Raw genomic sequence first — 20,044 nt, 5'->3', positions numbered from 1 at the left:
AACAACCAAGTATCACATATTTTCTTTCAGTGTCTTTACAACTAACTTTTTAAAAATGATGGCCTGAGTATAAAGAAAAGACAATCAGGGACTGCAAAAGGGGCGGAAAGAGGGAAGGAAGTGAGGAGGAGAGAGCCATATAGCTAGACATGTTAAATGCATAACACGTACATGTGTGGATGCATCCTGGTGACATCCTATTCTACACTTAATACTTGCTACCAGAAAGCACTGTTGTGCTGTCTCGGAATCTGTCACCACCTGCCAGGGATAAACAGGAGTAACTGATATCATCTCCTATGCTCTTTCTTTCAAACTCTGTACATCCTAATGTTTACATAATCCTTTGAAACTAGGACACGCTTGGATTTTTAAATTATGGTCTTACAGTCTTTTTTCTAGAACAGGGATATTTCATCGGTTTATATTTTATGTCATTAACAGGATATTTGGCTGCGACTGTACAATCTAACATCTAAGTGTTATTTTTAATCGGCATTTTAGTTTTGTCACTATTAATTTGGTTTTCTGCTCTTACACCATGCATTCCTAACTTGTCAGAGTCTAATGACCCTCTTCAGACAATTCAGGAAATAAAGAACCGATTTCACTTCATTTACATTCCCTTGTATCATTTTTTTGTCTGTACATTACATCCCTCCATTCAATTTACTCGATTTCAGCATTATTTTATGAGGACGAATTTCATTTAGATTTATTTAAACATTTATCACCCTCATTGATCTTTACTGCATCCTCTATCTCTGGGTTAATATTCTCCATACATAAAAGATTCTTTTAATGAAGTTTGCCTTGTGACAAACTCTGGAAGATTTTGTATTTCTTTTTTCTAAAACTGATTATATTCCATGGTTCGCTTTAAGGACATTTTTGCTGACTATGAATGTATGCTTTAGTTGTCATTTTCATTTGGTGCATTGACTACATTTCAATGAATCCTGGCTTCCGTTAGCATTCTTGACACTGATAAGTCTCCCCAACTTGACTGCCTAAACAAGGACAACTGCAGTTTACATGACAAAGTAGAAGCAGGAAAGACCACCAGGCCTCAACCCTACACAAAGGACTACAGGCAATGAAGAAGTGTTGAAAGTAGGAGAAATAGTCTACCCAAGGGGAGAGCACACCAATTGGTTACCCGGTGCTAAATGGTCTGCCTAGGCAGAAACGCTAATGAAACACCAATCCACCCATAAGACTTTCAACCCAAAATGTCTCCTGTCTCCAAGAAATGCAGGCATGGAAGATGAAGCAGTGACTGAGGGGACGGCCAACCAATAAGCAGGCCAACTTGAGACCCATCCCATGGGCAAGCACCAATCCCTGACACTATTCATGATGCTCTTTTATGTTTGCAGACAGCATGTTGTCATCTGAGAGGCTCCACCCAGAAGCTGAGTCAGACAGATATATACACACACAGCCAAATAGTGAATGGAGCTTAGGTACTCTTATGGACGAATAGAAGGAAGGATTGTAGGCCCAGAAGGGGATAGGAACTCCATAGGAAGACCAACAGAGTCAACTAACCTAGACCCTTGGGATTCTTAGAGTATAAACCATCAAACAAAGAGTATACATGGGCTGTATCTAGGCCGTCCCACACATATGTAGATATGAAGCAGATGTGCAGCTTGGCCTTCATGTGGATCCCAACAACTGGAGCGGGGGCTAGCCCAAAGCTGTTGCCTGTACCTGGGATATAGACTTTTAGCTGTGCTGCCTTGTCTGGCTTCAGTGGGAGATGAAATGCCTAGACTCTCAGAGAATTAAAGTGTCATGGTGGTTCAATACCCAAGGGGGCATCCTCTCAGAGGAGAAGAGGACGCAGGGATGGGGGAAGAATTGTGGGAGTGGGTGACCAAAGAGCGGGGCAGTGAATGGGATATAAAATCAATTAAGTAAAAAAAAAAAAATTAAATTAAAAAAATGGTCTGCTCAAAAACTTTTTAACTCACATATGCATGTAACAACATTTAATGAAAAAGAAGCATGGATCTGAAAGAGAGATATATGAGAGGAATTGGAGGATGGAAAGGTGAGGGGGAAATGTTGCAATTACAATCTCAAAAACACATGGTCAAATATGAAACATACCTACTGAATGTAATATGTACCATTTTATGTATGTGCCTAAGTGTGGTCCACTTCATCTCCTATAATTTCTGAGACCTTTACATTGAATTCTTCCAGTGGTTCTAGAAATTTTCAGGCATTCTCCCATCAAATCTTGCTTATGTTCATTTCTCTGGCCTGCACCACTGATCAAATCCACGAAGCCCTCCCTCTGACACTTCTTCCTGTTTTATGTTATGTTCCCCATTGCATCTTCCCCCACTTTCAGCTACCAAGTCTCTCTTCTGTTGTCCAACTTGAGATTTAAACTCATGATGTTTCTTAGTTTCAATGATAGAATTTCTCATTCCTAATTTCAACATGATTATTTTTCAAATATGTTATGGGTGTTTCATGTAAAATTTTCATGCCTTATTTTCCATTGCAATCAAAAAATAATTGCTATTTATCTTACAGTAGTAGTGTTACACTTTATATGTGATAATTTCAATACTGTAAGTCCTACTGTGGCTATTTGTATTTCTCATTTGAAAAGTATTTTAAAATTACAGTGAAGCTGCAAGAGAACAATGTATAGACCACACATAACCCTAAATGACTCAACATTTAAATACTGTTAACATTTTCACCTGTGCCTTCCACTTCGATTTATACCATTTTAGATATAATAGAGAAATATGGATAAAAGAGAGTTAAGTCAACCATAAACAATCAGAACATAATGATTCAGGGTGAAAAGAGTACCCCTTAACATTAAATCTAGACAGACAGACAGAAGGACAGACACAAGTTCATTTTCTGAAGCTTGGATTCAGACTTGCTTCCAATAATGCCAGAGACTGCCTAGCTTAACGAGCTTAGCAAATTTTCTTTTTTTTTATTGGATGTTACATTAACATTTCAGATTCTATCCCCTTACCCCATTCCCCACCCCCCAGGAACTCCCCTATACCATCCCCCCTCCTCCTGTTTCTATGAGGATGTGCCCACACCTACCCCCCTACTCCCACCTCCTCACCCTCAAATTACCCCACACTTGGTGTCCAGCCTTCATGGGACCAAGGATCTCCTCTCAGACCTATGCCCAACAAGGCCATTCTCCAGTACATATATAGCTGGAGTCATGGGTCCCTCCCTATGTGCTCCCAGACTGGTGATTTAGACCCTGGGGAGCTCTGGTTGGTTGGTATTGTTGCTCTCCTCATGGGGCCCGCAAACCCTTTCAGCTCCTTCAGTCTTCTCTCTAACTCCTCCATTGGGAACTTCTTGATCAGATCAATGGTTAGCTGTGAGTATCTGCCTCTGAATGTGTCAGACTCTGGCAGACCTCTAAGGAGACAGCTATATCAGGCTCTTGTCAGCATGCACTTCCTGACATCCACATCAGCGTCTACCTTTGGTGACTGCACATGGGATGGATACCCAGGTGGAATGGTCTCCAGACGGCCCCTCCTTCAGTTTCTGTCCCACACTTTGTCTCCATATTTGCTCCCTTGAGTATTTTGTTACTCCTTCTAAGAAGGACCAAAGCACCCACAGTTGGTCTTCCTTCTTCATGAGCTTCATGTGGTCTGTGAGTTGAATCTTGGGTATTGTGAGCCTCTGGGCTAATATCCAATTATCAGTGAATGAATACCATGTGTGTTCTTTTGTGATTGAGTTATCTCACTCAGGATGATATTTTCTAGTTCCATCCATTTACCTAAAAATTTCTTGAATTCATTGTCTAAGTTATTCTGAATTATATCTTTTTCTATAATATGTATTGTTCAATGATTAAAAAGATTGAAAGTGTATACTCACAATAAATTCCCTCGCATGACTATAGAGTATTTTCAAGTCAGTGAATAATAACCTATGTGGAAAGAGGCCATGTAAAATAAAATTCTAATTAGCATATTTAACTTTTAACTTATTTTGCTTGTTTGTTTGTTTGTTTTTTTGAGATAGGGTTTCTCTGTGTAGCCCTGGCTGTCCTGGAACTCACTCTGTAGACCAGGCTGGCCTCGAACTCAGAAATCTGCTTGCCTCTGCCTCCCAAATGCTGGGATTAAAGGCATGCACCACCACTGCCCGGCGCATATTTAACTTTTAAATATTAAAATTGTCTAATGTCTTAATTACTGATAAGTAGCGTCATTAAAAAATAAAATGCACGTGCATGATAAACACATAAAATTGTTTCGGATATCACCTTGGTGTCTGCCATTCCCTTTCTATATGAGTTTGAGTAAAAGTGAGACATGCTGGACACAACTCAAAATGCTTCTTGTCCAGGATTCCCAACTACCTTGTATTTTATCAAGACTCTGCACTGGCTCCTAAGAGATCTCTCACTGGGCATCTTGCATTACCCATATGGAATAGATAATGCCAGCCCCTTCTAGTTCAAATCCCAGTGATATGAAGAGTTAAACCCTTTCTGCATCATCCAATGGACACACGGGGCTCTCTTTACCTCTCTGCTCCATCTCCTACTATTCCCCACTTATGCACCCTAGTAACAAGGGTGCTGATTTAGGTACTTGTAGCACGTCAGGAGGATTTCTTCTAAAACTCTTCAAATTCCTCCCCTAGTAACATGACCTGACCCTTATTTAACCCATGTCTCTGATCAAATTCCACATCTTTTGATTTCTATTCTGAGCAACCCTATTTAAAGGCTCTTTCCACAGTCTGTAACACTTTTACCCATCTGTTATCATCCTTTTATACATAGGACGCACACTTCCTAAAGTATGGTCGTGTATAATCTGTGTTCTTTCTCCCCCTCCCTCTCTCCCACCCTCCCATTTTTGTTCCTCCCTCCCTCCACCATGTCTTTGAGATGTGGTTTCCAGGAATGTAGAGGCTATGCCTTTCTCGTGGTTATATTCCAAATCTGTACTTGGTATATAGAAGGCACTAAACAAATTATACCGATGTATGAAATTACTATTAATGCAATGTACTGTTTAATTTTTTTTAAAGATAGGCAAAAGTAAATAAGCATTTCAAGTCCTAAAGTTGTATGACCCTCATTTTAAAAGCCATTTACTTTGCATGTCACAATTTGAACCACAGTGTGAAATAGCAAAATAGTACTGTATGTGACAGAAGGCACATGATAGAAAACATAAATCATGCAGAAAGAAATGTCTTACAGCATCTGAGGACTATAGGGTTGCCTCAAAACTCATTGGATTTCTCTGAGTCTATTGGCTTTCTAGAGTGTATATATGCCAAAATGCAGTTGTGTTTGGATTTGATATTTTGTTTCCTTCACTGAATTTGCCTAATAGTCGGAAAAAATGAAAGACAATCACTCTATCCAAAAGCATATAGAGAAAGAAGTAGACTTTTGTTTAGGACTTTGGTGTTAAATTTTCATGGTCCCATCCTAAAAAAAATGTTATGTAATTTATCTTTTGTCCTCAGTTTCAATATCCACATAAATGGAGTTAATAAATGCCATTTACTTCCTTATGTTTTGCTAAGTATTAAATAATATAATGGTAGAAAACTGATTAGCAATTCTGTATCTAAAATGTAATATGATTCCAAAATTACCCGCTTTTATTATTCTCAATAAAAAGCTTAATGAGACAAGAATAATTTACCCATTTACTAAAGTGATATTTTACTTCATTTTCAAATTTTTGTTGTGTTGTTCCTACTTATAATAATGAACTGAACAGTAAAATGTAAATGAAAATGTTTCATCAGTTGGGAAGCCGTTGAAAGGCCACTGTTTCATGTATCAATCGGTTGTTGGGGGAAACTGGAATTGTAGAGTGAAATGTATGAGTTCAAATAGGAAAAAATAAAAAGAGGAGACAAGTCTACCAATGGCATCCCTAAAAGGTATAGTATCGGGAGAAAGAACTTTTAGCGCTACATATATGTGCTCTTGATGCACAAACCTGAACAAATAATGGACTGACATGGTACCCAGCTCACCCAGCAACACATCATTCTCCACCATGAGTTCATGATCTCTCCTCCTCCTCGTCGCTGTGCTTGTCTTAGAAAATAACATCTTTAAGATGGAGAAATTGAGAATTAGCTTATTTCAAAAAGAGGGGCCTATCATACATGACTGCCCTCCGGAAGACCCAACAAGCAGCTGAAAGAGTCAGATGCAGATAACTACACCCAACCAATGGGCAGAAGCTGCTGACTCCAGTGGTTGAATTAGGAAAAAGCTGGAAGAAGCGGAGCAGGAGGGCGACCCTGTAGGAGAACCAGCAGTCTCAACTAACCTGGATCCCCCCTCCCCCCAAGATCTCTCAAACACTGGGCCACAAACCAGGCAGCATACTCTAGCTGATATGAAGCTCCCAACACATATACAGCAGAGGACTGCCAGGTGAGGGAGAAGATCACCTAACCCTCAAGAGACTGGAGGCCCCAGGAAGTGGGGAGGTCTGGTGAGGTGGGGGTGGGGGGTGGAGACATCCTTGTGAAGACAGGGTGGGGAGATGGTATGGGATGTGAAACTGTCAGAGGGTGGACAGGGAGGGGGATAAGATCTAGAGTGTAAATAAAGATTGAATGAAATTAAAAATTAAAATTAAAAAAAGCTTATTTGACAAGCGATGCAGGTACCTGCAACTGTACGACATAGTGCTTCAGAAACAACACAGCACACTTGTACTGTTGCAGCCTCTTGGAAATGAACTGTGAACTTACTTCTTTGAAGAGGATGTGCTAATCAATGAGGAAAATAACAAGAGAGACTGTGATATGAAACACGACTCCATAAAGAGCCAACATCACTGCATTTTCTTCACACATTTACTGCTGAAGATACACGCTTCATACGCTTCCTTCCTGTTTTTCATCAAGGTAATAAATTAACTCTTGTAAAATGAGTGTTTTATTATGACATTTTTGTTACTTTCCTGTTTTAAGTGATATCTCACAGCCATAGGCCCTATCACCTAATATATATGATATTTTCATCATCTTTTTAAATTTCTCTGTCTGATTACTGAAATATATACTGAAATAAATAAAGATATAAGAGTTAGTTTAAGTGAGTGAAGTCTTTTGGAAATGTCTACGTGTTGTTCATATTTTAATTTTCTTTAAAGAATATTAATTTAAAAAAATATCTTTCTTAAAGGTTAAATATAAACCATTACACCTAGTGAGGAAGCTTTAAAAACCACCAATAAGGAGAGTTTAGAGTGTATGTGGACTGGAGGAGGTCTGAAGGTTAATTTGAAAAGTGGGCAGGGAGCCAGTTCAGAGCCATTGAAAGTATTTGAACTTGCTCTCCTACAAGAAGAAGAATAGCATATAAAGTAGGGGGCTGGAAGGGAGAGTGGTGGTTAGCCTTGTGCTGGCTTGTCTTCCAGGGGTAGTCTGGTTTGCATTCCAAACACAGGAATGCCTCTCCTTTACCAAAAGAGGGGATTAAAACCATCCTGACCACCTTGGAGTGTCAAAGAGACTACAACTGCCCGAAGCAATGACTAACAATCAGCATAAGAATATTAAAGAAATATTAAATATTAAATATTTCTGTTTTTTTAATAAAAAAGGCAAATTTTAAATTCAAAAGTCAATAACACATTCTTAAATCAGAGACAAACAGGTAGGGAGAGAGAGAGAACTGTGTACATTTTACAACCCATTTACAACTCACCTTGCCATTTGTGTTTGACCAACTTTTGCAGTATTTTCCTATAATTGTGTAATGTATTTCTTTCCTAAGAAACAGCATACTACATGATTACATCTTAGCATAATCCTCGTGTTTGCTTGTCATGGTTGTGTGCCTGCTTCCAAAAAAAGCACACCGTTGGCCACCGATTACCTGTTAATTTTTGTTATACAGGATGAATCTACAAATGTCACCTAATAGATGACCATTTTCATAGTTTGCACTATTTCCTTAGGACAGAATCCCAGAATGAATATTAATAGATGAGACAGTATGAATATTTTATGGGTTTTCTCCCATATAATGCCAAATTGCTTTCCAAAGGGGCTGTGCCAGTTTTAATTGCAATGAACTGTCTGAAAGCACCATATCCACTTATCCCTGCCAACCTAGGACATGATTATTTTTAATATTGTCATTTAGCAGGTGAATAGTCATCACATTTGTTCATATAATTTATTTAGTCTAGTTAATTACAAGATGAGAAAGAGGAACATCCAAATTTAGGAAATTTGACAAAACCGCAGTAGTCTATTGTTATCCCGTGGTCAAGGGGACTTCACAGACTCAGGGGATCACCGAGTGAGATCAGTCAACAATAATTTGCATGCACATAAAGCTTGCTGATAGATAAGTGCAAGTGTGGGAGGAGAAATAAATGAATGGAAAAATGCCAGGTCTCTGATCCAGTACAGTCAGCGCATTAACTACACACTCAACTGAAATAGAAGGCACACAATCAGGTATGAAGATGAATACATGCACCCACATTTCCATGTCAACCCAAAACCACATTTCAAACCACAAATTCATTTTGTACCTCTTATCCCCTGTTGTATAAGACTAGGCCTCGGTTATGCTGGCCAGAGGATCAAATACAATAAAATCTAATCATAATCATCATAAAGGTGCTTGCCCATAACAAACATGCTATAGTACTTTCAGCAAATTTTCAACATCACAGAACTTAAAGGAGGCTCAGTATGTGCAAACTTTGTCAGTCCTCTCGAATGCTGGGCTTAAAAACAAAACAAGAAGCAAGTTATGTATATAATGAGATAATATCAGTAGAGAAAAACAGAGAAAAAGTTTTAAAAGTTAGGTTTTGTATAAGCATTGGCAATCTCTGAAGAAGTACCATGCTTAATTTACAAGCCAATGTTTGACTTGGGTTGTAGATGCTAAGGTGTTTGGCATTTCCCGGCATTTTAGAGGGTGAAGGGGATAAGAACTTGGTTAGAAAGCCAGAAGTAAAAACCTCCTTATCAGTAAGAGTAGGCATCATCCACTCTGCAGCGGGCTGTAAGAGAACACAAAGGCTGAAGAAAGGCAAATTTGCTCTACGCTTATGTCAGGATGACTCTCATTTTTCTGCCAGACATAGAAACCTCTAAGTAAGTGTTTTACTGCTGACATATCCCTAGCTATGATTTGCTTTTTTTTTTTTTTTTTTTTTTTTTTAGGATTTCTAATATATTATCAATAAGAATGAAACAGTTAATTTTAATGTAGTGCCAATTCCTACAAAAGGCCTTTCCTTTTTAATTTAATTTTATATTTTACTTATTCACTTTACATCCCACTCACTGCCCTCCTCCCGGTCACTTCCTCCCACAGTCCTTCCCCCTCCTCCCCTCTCCTTCTCCACTGAGTGGATGGGGGCCTCATTTCTTATACTTAAAACTACAGTATCCACAATTAAACTCTTCAAAATAATAAATGCTAGTATTTTATCTAAGCTTGCATATATACATATATAATGTAAGATACTTCTTCATAATATATTTTGCATATTTTTATTTCATAAGTGAAGACTAATGTAATTGCTAATCTTTCAAAAATAATGCAAGGAATACCAGTTAAAACTAAGACGTAATTGTATGACACATACTTTATTCATCTTCCCTTGATTGGATAAACAAATTATTTCTATGTCCAGATTTCTCAAAGGGTGCTTTAATGCAACTGTGTTCATCTCCAGTTAATTCAAATGTAGTATATGTTAATGAAGTTCTGTTACTGAAACAAAGAGTTTTTAAGGCTTTTTATATACACAGTTACTGTTTGGAGTTTTGACATGTCCGGCATGTACTTTCCATTCTGGTTACTAACAATTTTCTGATCTTCCTTAAAATATGGTTATCAGGGGCTAAAACTGAAGATACCACCTGACCAAGACATCCAACATCAGAATGTACCCTGACCTTGTTCAGGTTCATTCCCCAGTTTAGGAAAGTTGGTTGGAAGTAAAGGAAGACTGAAAAGAATTGAGGCTGATTCCTAGCATTGGTGACAGGACCCAGAAAAGACCTGATGAGTTTCTCCTGAGATCTCAGTAACCATCCTGTCCCTCTCTGTTGCTTTTGATAGCTACTAATTTCATCTCCGTTTGTATGTGTATAAACATGAGTGCGCAAACAGCCTTATCAGAAGTTCAGGAGTCTCTGCACTCTTCCTCTTCCTTGTTCCTTTGATCAGCCTTTATAAATGAAACAACATTCATTTAAGAACTTTGGTATTTCAGTTAAAGCTTTGGAAGTGCCTCATTAGAAATTTACCTATGCTTTTCTCAATAGGACATAAGTGGTTATTTGGTGGTTTTTTGTTTGCAAATTATGAAAGTATTTTCTGCACATTCCTGCTGTTGTGGTATTTGGAAGTTTTTGTATGATAATGATTCTCACTGTGCCTAATTAGTAAATTTAATGTACCCAACGTAAATAGTGACCATGAATCTCACACACTCCTTAAATAACTTTCAGTCTACAGAAGAGGTATAAACAGGAACAAAGAATTATACCATTGAAAAGCCTTCCATTCGAAGAAAACACAAATAATCTTTTGTAAGGCTGGATGTTAAGTCATCATTAGTAATTTGTGCAAGGTAAATGTCCTATTTAATTTTTGTGTAATTATACTTAATAAGGTATTTATACAAGTGAAAGTTAAGTTCTATAAGGTTAGAACTTTATATTTCCTCCATATGTTTATGGATATTAGGTCTCTAGTGTCACTTAGTTTCAGAACATTTTATGTTAACTATTCACTTTGTGTGCTCTTTAATTTAGAATGCAATATGCTCCTATATTGTCTCAAGTACTTATCCAATTTCCTGTACTTGTATATTAATCACATTTTCTTAGTTTGACACAGACTTGTAAATATTTGTAATTATTATAAAACGGTGTGTTTTGTTATCAAGTGTTGGTCTGTGGTCTTTATTCTTTCCTCCACGTTTATCTGTCTGTTCATGTCTGGAAATGGGTGGGGAACTTGTTATCATCTGTGATATCATTAATGATTTGACAGGTTAACTCCTCAGTGTGATTTGCATTTGAACCTACTTGCAAATAAAATCCACTTACATTCTAGATAAACAATAATGTTGTGCTAGGATTTAAGCATCTAACACAGTAAGCAGCAAGTGCTCTACCACTTACCGACATCTTCAGTGTTTGATAAATCTCAGAATCTCTGTAAACATCAAAATGCCCTCTTTGTAATTAATAATGGAATAACAGAATAATGTCTTTATATCATTCTACTTCAGCATACATGCACCTACACCTTTACTTACGCTTATTGCAAATAGCCTTTACTAATGTTTTCAGGTTTAATCTCTTCTGATATTGGCTTCATATGACGTATGAAGAAAAAAGTTTCACAGTGTTGAATAACTGGAACATTTAACATATAAAAGCTGAAATAGACATCTGCATGTGTGTGTGTGTGTGTGTGTGTGTATGTGTGTGTGTGTGTGTGTGTGTGTGTGTGTGTGTGTGTGTGTGTGTGTGTCTGGATGTATTATACAAGGGAAGAGAGGTAGGAAGGGTGGGTCAGAGGAGAGGGAAAGAGGGGGAAAGGAGAGGAGAGGCCATCTGGAGAAGAAGTGCATCAAAGGTAAAAAGCAGCATCCTATCAGATGGAAATAACTATTTTTAGCTCAACAAGTAATTTCAGGATTGGCCTATTTTGTACTTTAGTCAGCAAGTTTAGAAACTAAATATTATTATTAGAAAATTAGGCCAAAATAGTTACTAAAATAGTTTTAAAGATGCAGTCCATTGTTTGTTAGCTGCCGTCTTCTTTGTCATTAGATAGCTGTATTCACCCAGAGAAATGAACATGTATTACTAATATCTGACTCAGGTATATACTCAAATATTGAATTATTCAAGTAATAATTGTTGCTTCCATTTTCTAGGCATGAGTTATGTAGCAATGGTCCAGACTGCATATTTACTTACTGACTACTGATAAAAGGACAGCCTGAGTGTAGTCCATACACAGAAGCATGAACCCATGGCACACCTGTATATATTTAGCATGTTCCTTCTTGTCTAACACTACTGAAACTTACAAAGGATTGCGAAGTAAGGAACTCTGCCTCTAGTATTTGTCCTTACTGAGTGCTAGGGTAAAGGAAAAGCTGCCTGAAAGTCTAGGTTCATGGGGAACTGAGTCAACCTTTGTGTCATTTATACATGAAACATTGGTAATCAAAGGAGACTAATGAGAATTCAGCATCAAGTACAGTATTTATAATTTATAAGCCATCTCTTCAGCTAGAAATTGGATTTTTATGACAATTTAACTCTTCGTTTCTCTGTGCAGATTGTTTTATGATGGAAAGGCAGACATTAATTCTTTAAAATCCCTTCATCATTCATTCATGTTATCCCTTTCTGCTAGGAATTTTTGTTTTGTGATATGTGTGGTGAATTTCTGTTAATGTTCTCATTTTATAAATTTAACAGATTAGTAGCTTTTATACTTTTATCAGCCATAACATCTTTACTCTAAAACATTTAAGAACAAAACCAATAAATGCATGCCAACAATTTGAGGACTTCTCAGGGTCCCTGCAATTCATCTACCAATCACTGAACTTCAGAGACTTCAGAAAGGAAATAATGTTGATTTAGAGATTATAGCATGTAGGGAAGGTACTATGAGTCTATATATTAGAGTTCATATACATCTATATTCAAAAGATACCAGAGTAGAAATATAAACATTTCATTGCAAACTATGTAAAACCCAATAAATCTTACATGACATCTCTAAATACACCACAATTTATCTCGTTTTTGTTTCTACCATAGTACCAATCAATGTAATATTGTGTTTGTAATTAAGATATTTTAAGATACTATATGTGTAAATGAGAAGACACTGCCATTTCTCTTTCCTGGATATTTTTCAAGATATTAATCATAAGAGTAAATATATAGGCTGGTAAACTGTTTCAAACACTGGTTCCCCTAAACCTAGCTCCAATTTCACTGAGTTTAAGTAAAATTCATCCTTAGTCACAGAGAAGACTCAGAGATCCCTAAATTAAGAATCTTTGCCACTTTAAAACATCTGATGACTGCTTAGCTTGTATCAAGTAGTTTCACCATGAGCTTGGGTGTGCTATTTATAAACTTGTACTAACTTGTTGTTGTTGTTGTTGTTGTTTAAGAACATCAGTTTTTTAAAGTTTGCATCCGGGGAAGGAAGGACGAGTGATGGCAATAAAGGGGAGGGGGTGCTAAGCAAGTGGTGCTTACATATTCATGGCTCTGGGGAATGAAATATTAATATGGTAATATCAAAAGGCTTGCCATATCTTGTAAACCTAGGCTAATCACTACTATTCAGGCTGTTTTCTTGGATGATGAAAACACATTGAGGAATAACTGTTAGCACTACACATCTCTATTTTACTAATTTCCCGTCATGCTAGGTCAGCAGAGCAAGCTGTCTTTATGTCTGTCTTTATGCAGCACAGCTTCTTGAGAAGATAAGCTTCCCTGTGCTTTAATATGAATATATTACTTACAAACCAGTTTTCTCAAATTAAGTGGGTCCACTGTTCATATGGGGCAAATGTTAATGATCCTTTTTGATATAAGCCAAACATTCAAAAATAATGGGAGGGAAGAAAGCATGGAAAGTGAAATTGAAGTTATAATTACACACATAGAGAGAAGCCGGGGTGGGGCGGGGGGGGGAGTGGAACTAAGGCACAGTTTATCCAAATTGTATTTGTAATTGACTGGCTGGATAACCAACTTAATTTTTAACTAACTAAAGACAGACTTTCCTGGAAGCTTTCCAGTTGTTTTGGCATTTCTTACCAGAAAATCAGAGCATACGTCTTTTAATGATGATAATTTTAATGGCAACATTAACATGCCCCCCCCCCCCATCCAAAGCTTGTGATTGGTGTTTACAAATGTCATGGATTTGACATGATCAACAAAAAAGAAGTAGAATTTCTTCATTAAAATTATGCCTCTGAATCCATCCTTAGCCACTACCAAACCACTCAATTCCCTTGGAAGCTGTTTTCTATGTAAGTTGAATTTGGATAGTCATAAATACCTCTTAAAAGCTATCGATCTAAATGAATTATACTAACATTGAAGTGTTTCACATGTTAATTCCTCTGAAACACATTCTGGGCTAATTCACAATTTTTTTAAGCTAAGGATGCACAATCATCCTGCCTCAGTTTCCAGAAGGAAGGCTAGGATTACAAGTGTGTGCCACCATGCCTGAATGAATTAAACATTTTAAGGGATAAATATCGTGTCCTTCCATTAACTGATTGTCTTGGTGGCTCCATTCTTTACCTGAACACTCATGTCTAGTGCATGTTCTCGGGGACCTCATACAGAGCTACAAGGCTAGCAAGTCTGGGGTTGTGTTTATGACTGATTGACAGCTCCAACAAATCCTTGAGAAGGATACATGAGTCAGTGTGCATTCGTGTAACAGGTAACTAAATAGATGAGTAAGGGTGTAGAAAATACATGTTGGTAGAATATCAATATACTAGTTTTGCTTATTGTGTTTTATCATGATCTATTTATCTGAATAGCATAGAATGGCAGTTGTCTCTGTCTTTATTTTGTGATAAAGTGCTAACACACCTGCAGCAACATTCACCCACACAATAGGAACAAAGTATAATTTGCTAAAATTTACTTCACTAAGCCAGCGTCATAATCAATAACAGATTACTACAAGGATTGACAACATTTCCAAATGAATATTTATCATACAGAATGGACTTGGAAATTTGTTTCAAATGCATAGCAATCATATTTCTCCTAACTCTGTGTGTGTGTGTGCCTGTATGTCTGTGTTTAGTATACACAAGCATGCACACATGGAGAGAGATAAGGATAGTCAAACAATGACAGGATAAAAATAACTTTCTGATTTACTACTGGTTGGAATTTGCAACACTCCTAAAATTCTTAGTTTTAGAAAAAGAATGACTTCATTGAGGGGGAAGAAAAGAACTTTCTACAAGATAATTTATTTTATCATATTTTATGACTACATTCTTATTTTGATTATTTGACATAGATGTTCTGTTTCATAAGGTAGTCAGTCCTAATGCATTGTTTATCATTCAAGGCATGACCTTTTAAAAAGAATTAATCAGTAAACGCTAAAATTAAAGTTTGGTAGAGGTCCAAGAGAGAATTTGGTGGCTTGGAGATTTGACAACTTGACCTTTAGTTGAGTTAGTAAAACCTGTCTAGAATATAAGGCAGTCAAAGCTCATGGTTCCTTGAAGCAAAGCATACCATAATTAAAGTCAATGTGAAGACGTGGAAGAACTTGAATAGCTTATAGAAACGAGCAGCTAATCCACCCATTGCTACCAACAAATGGCGCTGTCTCCTCCTCCCTGCCATTATGGCCAGTGTCATTGTGCTTGCACATAAACATACTTCTATTTTATCCTAATTTATGGACTTGCACATCACTCTCTAAGCTTTTATATTTACTCTCATTGTTCATAAAATTTATTTCTCCAAAAGGAATTCCTTTTCAAAGTAGAAACCCTCCCTTTTAAAGGGCCACCATAAAATAAGTACATTATTGTATCCTAAGACTTGTAATTTACCCTAATATATAATGCAATTAACTTAGATATTACATGAAAAGCACTTTATTAGCCAAATGCTAAAATTCTCCCAAACACTTCCATTTTTCAATATGGGATACTATTATTTAATTCCTTTAAATTTAAGTTTCTTTGGAATTATTTATCAATAATGTATAACACATTTTAAACGTAGTACCTTCATAGTAAGCCATCATGGTCACAGACATATTTTTGTCAGCCCACAGATTTGAGCAAATAAAGCCCACAAACTAAAATTAACCCTTTAGTATGTTAATAACATCCATAAAGTCCTGAATGTTGCAATAACTTAAAAGTTGTTATAATTTAAAAAAAAAAAATCGTGACTACAAATCTAACCTTAAATATACCTTAAATATATCAGAAAAAGAGGCTTTGGAGCCAGAAGTCATAACTATTAAAAACAAATATTCAGTAGAAATTTCTAATAAAGCAGTCTCAGACACAAAACTAACATTACTACTACTTTATTCTAAGTTGCTCATCTCTTTTTAGAATAGTGCAGTTACTAAACTGAAGGGAAATAGAGTCTTTGCAAACTACAAAGATGGGGGTTCGAACAGCTCCTTCCTTGCTGCCCACACTATTCTTATGGGGTGCCATACTTTCGTTTTCACTGTTCAAGCAAACCAGAAAGGAGCCCAAGCAAAGCTGTTTCTGAGTCTGGCATGTTTTGTTGTGTTCTATGAAATGTGGCCAGTGGTCCGACAACAGATTCCTTCACTAAGATAACCCAGCTTCAAACAGGGAAAGTGGTGTAGGCAGTTCAAGATCCGGATCCCTGTGTAGAGCCAGTTTTGGTTTTCCCAACCCTACCAGCCAGGGGAGCTGCCCTCCCTACCTCCACAGCTTCTTGCAATCCCATCTCTGGGCACAAACAGTCTTTCCCAGTCTGAGCCAGGGAGGGGAAAGTGCCTTGGTGCTGAAATATTTCACGAAGTTTCTAAAGGAGAGATCCCTACGGAGACAGCAGATCTCAGAGAAAGTCTCTAACATTAACTTTGTGCGTCCTAAACAGGGATGGCAGAACCACTGCCCTGAGCAAGAGATCCGGACTCAGCCTGAGAGCACTACCCAGAAAGAGCAGAGCATAAAATTCATCTTCTGCGGAAAGGGTTGCAGTGTACGTGGAAATCGCAATGGCTTTACAATATGGAACACATGAGAAGAAAACAAAACAAGAAAAAAAAAAACAAAAACAAAAGTCAGCATACGTTCTGAAAGAAGCTAGGTACAAAAACCTGGTTACCTTTAAGTTAATGTGTTCCAAGTCTGGTGGCCCAGACCCCAGCGGGCTGGAAGTTTCTGACTGTGCAGCTGCTCTCCCAGTATCTGCCCCAGGACACACCAGTCCCAAACACGGTGACACACCTGTCAAGGCTGCGAGGGAGGAAGTGCCTCCTCCAGGACATTCCTCCAATGTCCACACTAGCACCACTCCACCTCTGCCCAGTTATCCAGTTGCGACCACCTGAGCCCAAAGGCGCAATCCTTTTGAGCGGAATTCTCTTCACCCCAAATCTGCGCTCCTGAAAAGTGACCTGAGCCTCCCACGCGGGGTTTCTGCCGCCTAAAAGTGGCCAGTCTCCAAGCCTAGCCTCTGGCCCTCTCCCCTTAACTTCTTTTTGCTTCAGCAAGGCGGATCAACCATTACTTTCTGCTCCAAAGTCCCTGGCGTAAAGTGAGACTTTGGGGAGCCTCGGTGAATGCGCTTCTCCCCTAGCGCGCTAGACCCATGGGCTCCTTTTCATTAAGGCAATAAAGTTCAATTTGCCCGGCTCCTTCTGTACCAGAGGAGACTTTCCAATGCACCGAGTTCTCCCTCCCGGCGCGCTCAAAACATTCTGTTCATTCCATTTCAGCCGGGATCCTTGAAGGACATCAGTCCACATAAAGGGGACCTACTCCTCTCCCTTCGAAGTGCCCCAAACCTCGTGCGTGTGCGCGCGCACACACGTACCCACACTCTCTCACACACAATGCCATCCACGCGCTGTCAAAGTCTGTCACTGCCTAAGCGAGAAGGCAGGAGCTGAAGCCGCACCAGTGCGAGCATCAGCCTGGCCAGGCAGCAGAACTCGCTGTCTGGGTCCCAAACATCCTTGTCCGGGTGCTCCGGCCACTAGGTGCTTGTAAGCACCCCAAGACCACAAAGCGGTCTGGAGAGCCGCACCTTACCCGCGGGACGCGCCGTCTCTAGCCGTTCGGCTGGCCCGCGGGCCACGGGGACGCTGCAGCCGGGGTCCCGAAGATGCTTATTCTCCGCTGCCGCTGCCCGGATCCCCGGCGCCAGCATCACTTCTCCCCCGCCTCCGCCTCCTCGTGCTCTGCTCGCGCGCCCGCCCCTCCCGGCGGCCTCCTGCAAGCCCCGCGGTGCTGGCAGCGCGCGGTGGACGGCGGCGGAGGCGGCGGTGGCGCCCGCGCGGGCTCGCTCAGCTGCACCAGCCGAACAGCCGCGGCGGCTGCCGGAGCACCGGAGCCGGGTTGCGCTTCCCCGGCGACGGCTCTGGCCTCGGCGACTGACAACGCCCGGCAGCCAATCGCCGCCTCGCCCCGCGCGGCGGGGGGAGACCAATCAGAGCGGAAGGCCCAAGGTTTGCCTCCGCCTTTGCTCAGCAGGCTTGTTTCCGGGAGAGGATGCTGCTGGGGTGTGTGATGGAGGGGGAGGCAGAGCTGGGGTGACTGGTGGGTGACTCCGGCCCGGGAGCCCAAGATGCAGGAAAGAAGCCCGGCCCACAAATCTGGGCCCGGGGCGTTTTCTGACTACTCGCGAAGAGCATCTTGGCGTGACCCGACACTCCCGGGTGACTGTCCCCAGAGCCTTGGCACGGAGATTCAGTGTCCTGGCATCACTATGCAGAGGTCTTGGGACCCGAGTAGAAGCGGCGCTACTGGAGAGCGAATCCCTGGAGGTGGTCGCCGCCTTGAAGGAAGGAAGCAAAGTCACCAGACAGCGCCCCCGTCCTTCTAGATTTGGCAGCTGAAAAGTGGTACCTCAACTAGTGATCAGCCTGGAGGTGCCCAAGCTAGGAAGGAGATACATTGAGAAACGTTTTCAAAGTTCCTTGCAGAGTGAACCTTTCTTGTCTGCTCTCCGTATAAATGTCAACCCCGCACAATAACCACCACGGGAAAATAACCAAACAAAAACAACGGAAGCCAGACAGTGACAGTTTAAGCAGGCTAATTAATTACCTAGCCCTTGCACGTTGGTTTTATTTACTCATATGGGGAGCATCAAGTCTAACTGTTTCAAGAGTTTTTGTTTTAAGAGTTCGTGTGCGAGTGTGACTAAACATTAAATGACAATGTTTGACAGGAAACGAAAACAGAAACCTTACTTGCCTGTTCTACTCTTTCCCTCAAATGCTAATAATCTTTCCTTGACGAGTATTTTAATTTTCCAGTGCAGGTACTCCAAAATGGCCATCAAAACAGCCCAGAGGACTACTTAAAAGCTTCTGCACTTAATATCTAGAAACAAGGACAACCAAATTAAAAACGTTTACACAAAGGCTCATAGAAGAAAAAAACAGTCCCCAAATGACCCTTGTTCTCCAATGAAGATAGTAGGAGTCACTTCATAAAGCTTTTTGTGAGTTGTTTTTTTTTTTTTTAAATCATAGCTACATCATTTTTCTGATAAATGACTTGGAACTCGGTATAGTCCTTTCTTTTTATTTCTATGCTGCTATTCATTTCGCTAGTCATTAAGGGACTCAGTTGTTTTGCAATCAACACCACTCATTTCTTTATTTTCCTTTCTAAAAAGAAGGGAGGGAGGGAGGGAGGGAGGGAGGGAGGGAGGGAGGGAGGGAGGGAGGGAGGAAGAGGAAGAATGAAAAAGAAGAGAAGAAGAATGTGTGTGTGTGTGAGAAAGTGAGTGAGTGAGAGAGAGAGAGAGAGAGAGAGAGAGAGAGAGAGAGAGAGAATATGTATTCTTTGATTTCCAGAACAAATCATGTGCAGACTTCTTGAACTCTGTAAGAGGATGCTCACTCCACAACAGACTTACCTAGTATCACGACGTTTTCACTATAGAGAATATTTATACCTTCGCTGTTTTCTGTGCCTTCCTTCCCTTCAGCCAGTTTACCCATTAGCTAGGCCATCCATTTCCAAACTGGCTGTGCTGACAGTAAGCCCATTTCTTTACAGTTAAGAGCTGAGATGTAGACCCTATTCCTTTGATTTCCTTTTAACATGAAAGTCTTGACATTGCTCATTGCTTGTTATCTAATATATATATATATGCATTCTTATTGCATAAAAAGAAAAAGTATCTTCACGGACTATTCAAGGAAAAGACCATGTAAGAATGAAGCTCAGGAAAGAAAAATAAATGTAATATATTCAAATATATA

General features: G+C 39.5%; 1 protein-coding gene across 4 annotated transcripts in view; it reads right to left on the bottom strand.

Moving 5' to 3' along the window:
• Positions 1-18,003, bottom strand: part of B3galt1 (beta-1,3-galactosyltransferase 1) — a 549,878-nt gene extending 531,875 nt beyond the window's left edge. For all 4 annotated transcript variants that reach the window (XM_076928849.1, XM_076928852.1, XM_076928850.1 and 1 more), the window contains exon 1: positions 17,859-18,003. The gene's annotated coding sequence lies outside the window, so the exon portion shown is untranslated. The remainder of the gene's footprint in view (positions 1-17,858) is intronic.
• Between the last annotated feature and the right edge of the window lie 2,041 nt (positions 18,004-20,044).

The sequence above is a fragment of the Arvicanthis niloticus genome, chromosome 2 (assembly GCF_011762505.2).
Source record: "Arvicanthis niloticus isolate mArvNil1 chromosome 2, mArvNil1.pat.X, whole genome shotgun sequence".
Classification (NCBI taxonomy): Eukaryota; Metazoa; Chordata; class Mammalia; order Rodentia; family Muridae; genus Arvicanthis; species Arvicanthis niloticus.
The sequence above is the reverse complement of the archived record's forward strand: the minus strand, read 5'-3'. Positions and strand labels throughout refer to the sequence as shown.